A 10,497-nucleotide genomic window follows, 5' to 3' on the forward strand; every position below is an offset into this window, starting at 1 on the left:
GACTGTTCTCACCCCAAGTGTTACTAAGACTCACAAATAGCAGGAAGGGCCCAGGCTTTATTAAAGGCCTGTTGTGTAGGGCTGCCGTTAAAGAGGAAAGCAGGTAAGCAAAAAGAGGGCCTGAAAAATATTGGCAAGCAAAATCTAGGAAAACCCAACGATGTTTTATAAATACATAAAGAACAAGACCATAACTGTGGAAAGAGTAAGGCCTATTAGAGCTCAAAAAGTTAACCTATGTGTCAATAATTTGCATCTGTCTTCACAAAAGAGAGGGACGATGCAAACACTTGAATTGCCGTAACCGGCAAGGCTCCGGCCCAAGAGCTGGAAAGTGCGATTAGGCTGCACAGCTCTGTTCGGCCGGCACAGACACGATGGGCCGAATGGCCTCCTTCTGCGCGATCACTTACTATGATTCTATGATCCGATGAATATGGTCCTAGATTGGATCAAACACAAACAGCAGGAAGGGCCATGGTTCCATCCCAGGTCAGTGCTAACCCGGTGTGGTACTAAGCCCCAGACAGTGCTGGAAGGGTTCAGGCTCCATCCCCGGTCAGTGCTAACCCAGTGTGGGACTAAACCCCAGACAGTGCGAGAAGGGCCCAGGCTCCATCCCCGGTCAATGCTAACCCGGTGTGGTACTAAACCCCAGAAACTGCAGAAAGGGCCATGGTTCCATCCCCGGTCAGTGCTAACCCGCTGTGGTACTAAACCACAGACAGTGCGGGAAGGGCCCAGGCTCCATCCCCGGTCAGTGCTAACACCGTGTGCTACTAAACCCCAGACAGTGCGGGGAGGGCCCGGGCTCCATCCCCGGTCAGTGCTAACCCGGTGTGGCACTAAACCCCAGAGAGTGCGGGAAGAGCCCAGGCTCCATCCCCGGTCAGTGCTAAACGAGTGTGGTACTAAACCCCAGATGGTGCAGGAAGGGCCCAGGCTCCATCCCCGGTCAGTGCTAACCCAGTGTGGTACTAAACCCCAGACATTGCGGGAAGGGCCCAGGCTCCATCCCCGGTCAGTGCTAACCCGGGGTGGTACTAAACCCCAGACAGTGCGGGAAGAGCCCAGGCTCCATCCCCGGTCAGTGCTAACCCAGAGTGGTATTAAACCCCAGACAGTGCGGGAAGGTCCCAGGCTTCATCCCCGGTCAGTGCTAACCCGGTGTGGTATTAAACACCTGACAGTGCGGGAAGGGCCCAGGCTCCATCCCCGGTCAGTGCTAACCCGGTGTGGTAATAAACCCCAGACAGTGCGGGAAGGGTTCAGGCTCCATCCCTGGTCAGTGCTAACCCGGTGTGGTACTAAACCCCAGGCAGTGCGGGGAGGGCCCAGGCTCCACCCCCTGTCAGTGCTAACCCAGTGTGGTACTAAACCCCAGACAGTGCGGGGAGGGCCCAGGCTCCACCCCCTGTCAGTGCTAACCCGGTGTGGTACTAAACCCCAGACAGTGCGGGAAGGGCTCAGGCTCCATCCCCGGCCAGTGCTAACCCGGTGTGTTACTAAACCCCAGACAGTGCAGGATAGGCCCAGGCTGCATTCCTGTTCAGTGCTAACCCGGTGTGGTTCTAAACCCCAGTGAGTGCGGGAAGGGCAGAGGCTCCATCCCAAGTCAGTGCTAACCCGGTGTGGAACTAAACCCCAGACAGTGCGGGATAGGCCCAGGCTCCATCCCCGGTCAGTGCTAACCCTGTGTGGTATTAACCCCAGACAGTGCGGGAAAGGCCAAGGCTCCATCCCCGGTCAGTGCTAATCCGGTGTGGTACTAAACCCCAGATGGTGCAGGAAGGGCCCAGGCTCCATCCCTGGTCAGTGCTAACCCGGTGTGGTATTAAACCCCAGACAGTGCGGGAAGGGCAAAGGCTCCATCCCCGGCCAGTGCTTACCCGATGTGTTACTAAACCCCAGACAGTGCGGGATAGGCCCAGGCTCCATCCCCGGTCAGTGCTAACCCAGTGTGGTTCTAAACCCCAGACAGTGCGGGAAGGGCCCAGGCTCCACTCCCGGTCAGTGCTAACCCGGTGTGGTACTAAACCCCAGACGGTGCGGCAAGGGCCCAGGCTCCATCCCCGGTCAGTGCTAACCCGGTGTGGTACTAAACCCCAGACAGTGCGGGAAGGGCCCAGGCTCCATCCCCGATCAGTGCTAACCCGGTGTGGTACTAAACCCCAGACAGTGCGGGAAGGGCCCAGGCTCCACTCCTGGACAGTGCTTACCCGGTGTGGTACTAAACCCCAGACAGTGCGGGAAGGGCCCAGGCTCCACTCCCGGTCAGTGCTAACCCGGTGTGGTACTAAACCCCAGACAGTGCGGGAAGGGCCCAGGCTCCATCCCTGGCCTGTGTGCAGTTAGCTGCTCTCAACCAGAGTGGTACTGAGGCCCACACAGAGCTGCGAGGCTCCAGTTTCGATCTGCAAGCTGTGCTGTTAGCATTCACAATTCACAATTCACAATTCAAATCGCTTTATTGGCATGATAAGTTACATCTTATGTTGCCAAAGCATCAAAATACATTTATGGTTGAGCACATAAACGCAGTTCTATTCATACAGTGTATAAACAGGTATATCCCTGAGTGTATAAATATACATTTGCATTGTTTATATATATTCATTTCTTAGTTTACAGGTTGTCCCTCTGTTCATGGCAAGCTGTTAACATAGTGTGCCACCAGTGTTACACAGCTTCTCTCCTCTCCCAGTAGGAATGGGAGTTTTTGGTTGTCATTCAGATTTCTGAATTCAGGGCATATTTTTGGTAGAAATTCTCCCTGATGTCCTGATATTTTCCACAGGCTGTGAGGAAGTGCATCTCTGTCTCCACTACTCCCTGACTGCAGTGAGAGCATATCCTGTCTTCTCTTGGCAGCCTGGTCTGCATGTGTCTGCCTTTTTCGATCGCTAGGCTATGTTCGCTAAGTCTGTACCTTGTCAAGGTTCTTCTCAGTTTGTTATCCTTTACCATGGTCAGGTAATCAGCTATGTTGTATTGTCTGTTTAGGGCCAAGTAGCAATTGAGTTTGCTTTGGGTTTTTGTTGTTTCTGCCCAATATGTCAGATATTTTTCCTTTTGCTTAGCGACGATTGTGTTGGGTCGAATTCTTTGTGTTACCCTGTCACTGTCCTGGGGCTGGTTATTGTTAGTATTGTTAGTAGTTACTTCACTGAGTCCCAGGACTAGTTGACTGAGGGTATTCTTCTTTATGGTCAACTCTTGGCATTTCAGGACGTCGTAGTGATAGCATTGGGGGTTGCTCATTTGTAGGTGATTCCAAAATTTGGTGGCTCTTTTTTGGATAGTGATTATTAATGGATATTGGCCTAGTTCCGCCCTGCATGCATTGTTTACTGTTTTCCTTTGAGTCCGGAGGATACTTTTACAGAATTCTGCATGTAGGATCTCAATTGGGTGTTTGTCCCAATTTGCGAATTCTTGTTGAGTTAGCGGTCCCCATACTTCACTGCCATAGAGTGCAATTGGTTCAATTACTGATTTGAAAATTTTGAGCCAAATGCTAATTGTGATTTCTATTTGGATTGATTTTTTGATGGCATAGAAAGCCCTTCTTGCTTTCTCTTTCAGTTCATTCACAGCCAGTTTGAAGTTTCCCGTAGAACTGATTTTTAAGCCCAAGTATGTGTAGTTAGTGGTTTGTTCAATTTTGGTTGTTACTACTGTGAAATTTATTTTGGGTCCCTGATGTTTGGATCTTTGCTGGAATACAAGGACTTTGGTTTTTTGGGGATTTATTGTCAGGGCCCAAGTCTGGCAGTACGACTCCAGCAGGTCCAGGTTCTGCTGTAGACCCTCTTTAGTTGGTGACAGCAGAACCAGGTCGTCTGCATAGAGGAGGAATTTAACCTTGGATTCATATAGGGTGAGGCCGGGTGCTGTAGATTGTTCAAGTAGTTTTGACAATCCATTTATGTAAATATTAAAGAGTGTCAGTGAGATTGGCGAGCCCTGCGTCACCCCCCACCCCTGTGGGATGTATTTTGTTTGTTTGTCTCCAATTTTAACTGCACATTTGTTGATTGTATACATTGATTTAATTACATCATATGTTTTCCCTCCTACCCCGCTTTCGATAAGTTTCAGGAATAAACCGTCATGCCAGATGGAGTCGAAAGCTTTCTGGAAATCTACAAAGCATGCGTAGATTTTGCTTTTGTTGTGGTGAACGTGTTTGTCAATTAGGGTCTGTAGGGTGAAAATATGATCGGATGTTCTATAGTTTGGCAGGAATCCAATTTGGCTTTTACTCAAGACATTGTGCTCCTCAAGGAAGTTTATAAGTCTTTTGTTTATGATGCTACAGAATACCTTCCCCAGGTTACTGTTTACACAGATGCCTCGATAGTTGTTTGGGTCGATTTTGTCCCCACTTTTGTATATGGGCGTTATGAGTCCTTTGTTCCAGATATCAGGGAAATAACCGACACTCAGAACCAAGTTGAAGAGTTTTAGGATAGCTAGTTTCATTTTTTTGTCTGTGTGTTTAATCATCTCGTTTAGTATGCCATCTGTCCCACAGGCTTTTCCTGGTCGCAGGTCCTTGAGTTTTTCAAGAAGTTCTTTTTCTGTTATTATGGCGTCTAGCGGGTTTTGGATATCTTTTATGGCCATTTCTAGCTTTTCCAGTTTTTTGCTAATTTGGTGTTGCTCTGGTCTTAGTGTGTTTTTCTGGTATAATTTTTCAAAGTGGTTTACCCATGTGTCCCCATTTTGAATGGCCAAATCGCCGTGTTGTTTTTTGTGTAGTGTTTTCAAATTTTCCCAGAAACAATTGGAATCAATGGATTCCTCCATGGAGCTGAGTGTATTCTTAATATATTGCTCTTTTTTGGTTCTGAGTGTGTTTCTGTATTGTGTTAGTGTCTGACAATAAGTAAGGCGTAATTCCTCGTTTTCTGGATGTCTGTGTTTTTGGTTTGATATTTTTCTAAGTTTTTTCCTCATGTTATGGCAATCTTGGTCAAACCATTTTTCATAGTTTTTTGTTTTGGGTTTGTTCTTGCGAGCTTTCAAGTTTGCATTTGTTGCCAAATTATCAAAAATATTGTTTAGTTTAATAACTGCCCGGTTTACGCCTTCTTTATTGTGAGTGTATATGTTATCCAGAAAGGTGTCTAAGAGAGCTTGAGTTGATGCATTGCTAATTGTTTTCTGGTATTTTTCCGTGTCGTTTTTGGCCCATCTGTACGATTTTTTTGGTGTTGTACAGTTTACTGGGTTGTGTTTCTATGTTGTTTGTTTCTGTCTTTTTGAGGAACATAGTAATTTGACTGTGATCTGACAGTGTTGTTTGTGGTTTGACTGTGAATGCTCTGAACGAGGATGGGTCTAAGTCTGTAATCATATAGTCTACTGTGCTGCAGCCAAGAGGTGAGCAATAGGTCGATCTTCCTAGGAGGTCTCCTATGAACCTACCATTGACAATGTACAGACCCAGGTTTCGACAGAGCTGTAGTAGCTGTTTTCCATTGGTATTTGACTGCTTGTCGCAGTTCACTCCAACCATTATAGATAGTTGCTTCTTTAATTTAACGCACCAGAAAAAATGAAGGCTTTTAAAGGAACAATATAATAACCCACTTTTTAAACGAGTGCAGATGAAATTGGTCGTCCATGAAAGCGCAAAGGGGCAACAGCCAATCGGCAGGATGTTTTACAGTTTGACGTCAATTCCCATGAAAAGTGAATGGGGCGCCGGGTAACACAGGCCGCCGATTCGCTGTCGGCCGTTTTGCCCTGTTGCAGAAGACCAATTTCAGCCTCGGAATCAGGCAGGAGGTAAATAACGGCCAGTTCTAATCAAAAGCTTGACAATCAGATACATAGCTGAAGAACAAGGATAACAACCACACTTTACTTTAAATAGCGCATTGAACTTAGTAACATATCCCAAGGCGAATCAGATGATTGTTATCCAGCACAATTTGACAAAAGGCCACATAGGAAGGAATTGCACAAGTGACTAACAGCTTTGTCAACGAGATAGGTTTCAAGGAATGTCTTAAAGGAGGGGACAGAGGTAGAGAAGCGGTGAATTTTAGGGGGGCAATTCCAGAGTTAAGGGCCTAGACAGCTGAAGGCACTGTCAGCAATGGTTGAACAACGAAAAGAAAGGATGTGCAATGGTCTGCTGGAAGTGACACAGATTGGGAGGGGCGAAGCAGTCGATGGATTAGAACAAATTGATGATTTTTTTTTAAACGAGGCGATTTCCAACCGGGAGCAAATGTAAGTGAGCGAGCACAGGGTGCTATGTTGATTAAGACTTGGTGTGAGACAGGATATCGGCAGCATAATGTTTGGATGAGCTCAAGTTTACTGAGTGTGCCAAGGTTGGAAGCCGGTGAGCAGAGCAGTGTAATAGTCATTAACATGGTTTTAATAAAATGAACTGCCGAGCGAAAAAGCATGGCGTTGCAACATTTGTGGCAAATTAATCTGGGACATGACTCGAGAGAGTGAATCTGGTCTCTAAGCTCATATGTCTCTGGAACAAATGCAGTAATCAGAAAGAGGGGGCGCAGTCTCAGAATAAGGGATCGGCCATTTCGGACTGAGTTCACGGAGGGTTGTGAATCTTTGGAATTCTCGACGGCAGAGGGCGGTGGGTGGTCAGTCTTTGCATATATTCAAGACTGAGATCGATAGACTTTTGGACTCGGAGGGAATCAAGGGAAATTGAATATGGCGGGAAAGATGGAGTTGATGTAAAATTTCAGCCATGATGTATTTGAATGCTGCACCAGGCTCCAGGGGCCTACGCCTGCCCCTGTTCCTTTTGTTCTGCTCTTCTACGTAGAATTGTAATACCAGCAAATCCAGTGTTTCTAATCATCTAAAGCTCAATATTCATTTTTAATGGATATTTCACAATTTTCTTTAACTCCTCTCTGGATTTACTCTGGGTCACTGCATAAATAAATGTGTTTCTGCAGCAGCTCAATAACAGGAGCATATATCCGGTTTCCTGAAGGATATAAACCGGGTCATTGTAACCTGTGTATGAATAGGTAGTATTAATTTGGTAATGCAAGTAGTGGACCGTGTCCGTCAGCCATAACAGTATAATATTGCCGGATATACTGAAGAGTAAAATGATGGATTTTCTGTGGTTCTCCATCTCAGGATCAGGGTTACTTTCAGTACTGGGGATGCCCCGCAGTGCCCTGCCGACTCTGCTGGGCATTAATATATATCTCGCGGTCAGAGCATTGAGCAGCAAAATAGCAAAGAATGGCAGAAAATGAGTCGCTATACAACCAAAATAAGAAAACACTTGCCACAGGGGTGAAGGATAAAAGCGTGACCTTATCTGGCAATACCAGGGCACTTTGTTAATTCTATACAGATTTTCATATACAAAGTATCAAGGGATGTTTTTTTAAACAGCTCAGAGCGAGCACCGAGCCTATAATCGCAGCTGCCGTGTCCTTGGTGCAACATTTGTTTTTCAGCTTCTGACAACATTTGACTATAAGGTGATCAAAAGTGGAAGCGACGGTTAACCAGACAGCACAGTCTCTGGGTACATAAACTAGGAAGGTTTTGGTCCGATATACTGAAGTAAGCGACAGATAATTCCCGGGAAAGTAACTGTCGATGAACCGATTGAATATGACGCCAGTGATGACGACCAGCATATCCGCTGCTGCCATGGCCACCAGCTGGTGATGATGTATTTGGAGAGACCGCACTTTCCCCGGGACAGGATCGCAATCGTCGCCATGTTAACTGCAGGGAAGAGTAAGAAAGGAAGGAAATTATTGGCGGACTTTACTGAAGAGAAACAGTATGTGTACACATCAGAAATTGGGGTAGATCCTGACTTTTAGCGACAGTGCAATGTGGGTGATATCGAGTCGGCAGCCCGTGTTACAAATCTCCCCATTAAAGTCAATGGAATTAAACGTCGGGGGAGATATAAAATGGACTGCACACTCATTATCACTCCTTTTACAGTATTGTGCAAAGCCAAGATCGACCTCTCTGTTGCTGCATCCCGCGTGGAAACAGTTTTCTAGTAAACATAAGTTTCAAACCATAACATTTGAAAATCAAACGAAAATTGAATGTTCTGGGCTAATGTAACATGATATTTTGACGTCAGAAGAAGAAGCAACGCTGATTCTGAAATGAAACATCAGTGTTTCAAACGGACTAGAAATATTTTTTTAAATAAATACAAAAATCATTAATCAATTCTGGGCTGTGTCCTCCAATCAGGAAACATAATTAGATTTTACATCATTTCAGAAGGGAATCCCGTAATCATTTTATTTATAATTACTTTGCAGGATTGGAATGTAATTCCTAATTAGCTTCTTTCCACCAACGTCACTATATATTGGTTCTGTTAGTAAAAAAATAATGTTGCTGATAATTATTATTGACATCATTAAAACTCCAATCTTTGCAGAAACAACAAAAACTAACGAGATACAATTAAACTATTCGATTTCCCCGATGTAAATTATTACAACATGTCTGCGGCATCCCCTTACACTGATGCAAACACGCCCTGGGCCGGTTTACATTAACTGTAACATGTTTGCATGCAATTGCTGGGCAGTTTGGGGATGAATAGCCCAACGCTGTGCCAGAAATTGTTTTTTCTTTGGCCGTGCGGATGATTTGTCAATGCGTACACTGACAGTTCGCAAATTGGGGGCCATTTCAATGGCGGTGTGACAGCGTACCACCCACCACAAATTCTGACCCAAGGTCTTTTCTTATACTGAGCTACACAGAGATGGAAATCTAGAATTCATCCTCACCTCATCCGCCCGTTGATCTCAGAGGTTGTGATGTAGGCAACACAAACAGAATCAGTGACGTTAGTTCCTGTGGTTGCACAAACAAACCGAGCGAATTGTTTTTATTCTAAATTTGTAATGCAATTGAATTTTGGTAAAGTTTATTATCCTGGATATTTGGGAAAGACACAAAATACATTTGTTTAAATGTTTGTGTCATTCCTTCCGTAAAACAAATTGAAAGGTGATACAAGCAATATCTTAGAGTGGATCTCAAGCCCAGATTCGGTCTCCGGTGTGTGCTGGGTTAGCTGAGCTGTCCGTATAGTGAAGGTGGGGCTGATGAAATTACTTGACAGCCCACAAGCTGGGAAGACTGAAAATCAGCCCGGGATATGCTTACAAATTATTATCCATTGACCACTACTGGAAGTGTATTTGTGCTTTTATGGTTAATAGATGAAGGTACGGAATGTCAGCGTCTTGCTTTGGAAATACCTTCATGAAGGCTAAGCATGAGCTCTGCCATATTCAAAACCGAAAACCGTGCTATCTGTCTTCCAGCAGGTTGAAGTGCACATGCCAATTATGTATGTCCAGTAGTTTACCGGAAATTAACCGACTTTTACCTGCTTCAAAGCTTAATACCGTCAAGAGGCCTAGAAATTCTTCTTGGGCCGTGGTGCAAAGCGGGCGGTATCAGTTCGGCCGCCCGTTGTACGCAGCGCCTGATATTCAGTTCTATTGCAGTCAATTGTACAGGGCCTTGGTGAGAAGACACTTCGAGTTTTGTGCAGTTTTGGTGTACATATCTAAGGAAGAATATACTTGCCTTGGAGGCAGTGCAGCGAAAGTTTACTAGATTGCTTCTCTGGATGAGAGGGCTGCTCAATGATGAGAGATTGAGTAGAATGGGCCGATACTCTGCAGTTTAGAGGAATGAGAGCTAATCTCATTGAACCATACAATATTCTGAAGTGGATTGGCGGGGTAGATGCCAAGAGCTTATTTCCCCTGGATGGAGTGTCTAGAACTAGGGGCATACTCTCAGGATAAGGGGTAGGCCATTTAAGACCGAGATGAGAAGTAATTTCTTCACTCAGAGGATTGTGAATCTTTGGAATTGTCTTTCCCAGAAAGTAGCGGATGCAAAGCCTTTGATTATACTCAAGGCTGAGATAGTTAGATTTTTGGACTCCGGGGGAATCGAGGAATTTGCAGATTGGGCGCGAAAGTGGAGTTGAGGTCGATGATCAGCCATGATCTTACTGAATAGTGGAGCAGGCTCGAGGGGGCGTGTGGCCGACTCCTGCTCCAATTTCTTATGCTCTTACGTCCTTAACACTCATAGGCCTAGACTGTGAGTGTCGAGAAGGAATCAGCTGTAGAGAAATTCATAGCTGATAGCCTTCTACTAAAACGCATCGGCCCAGCCACATTTTGCGATTGTAATGACGGCGAAACTCTCAGCGTTCGCCGCCAGTCCTCCTCTGAAAGTGACAGCAACTGCTAAATTCAGCGCATGCGTCAATCGACGTGGAAATTCAGAAACTGCTGACAGCTTCTCCACAGTTCACGCTGCGGAACTCCCTGGAGCCGACGATCAATTCAAATCACACTGAAATCTAGTTCCTGGTGAACACTTGCCCAATTCGTCTGGAATATCGCTGTTTAAATATAATACAAAATATTGGCTTTTTAGTGTCGTATTGACAAATGAACAAAC

General features: G+C 45.5%; 1 pseudogene; it reads right to left on the bottom strand.

Moving 5' to 3' along the window:
* Positions 1-6,853: 6,853 nt before the first annotated feature.
* LOC147092652 (uncharacterized) lies at positions 6,854-7,744 on the bottom strand (annotated as a pseudogene).
* Positions 7,745-10,497: the final 2,753 nt, after the last annotated feature.

Source organism: Somniosus microcephalus, unplaced genomic scaffold (assembly GCF_052327205.1).
Source record: "Somniosus microcephalus isolate GS21.2 unplaced genomic scaffold, FLI_Smic_1.0 unresolved_chr2, whole genome shotgun sequence".
Lineage (NCBI taxonomy): Eukaryota > Metazoa > Chordata > Chondrichthyes > Squaliformes > Somniosidae > Somniosus > Somniosus microcephalus.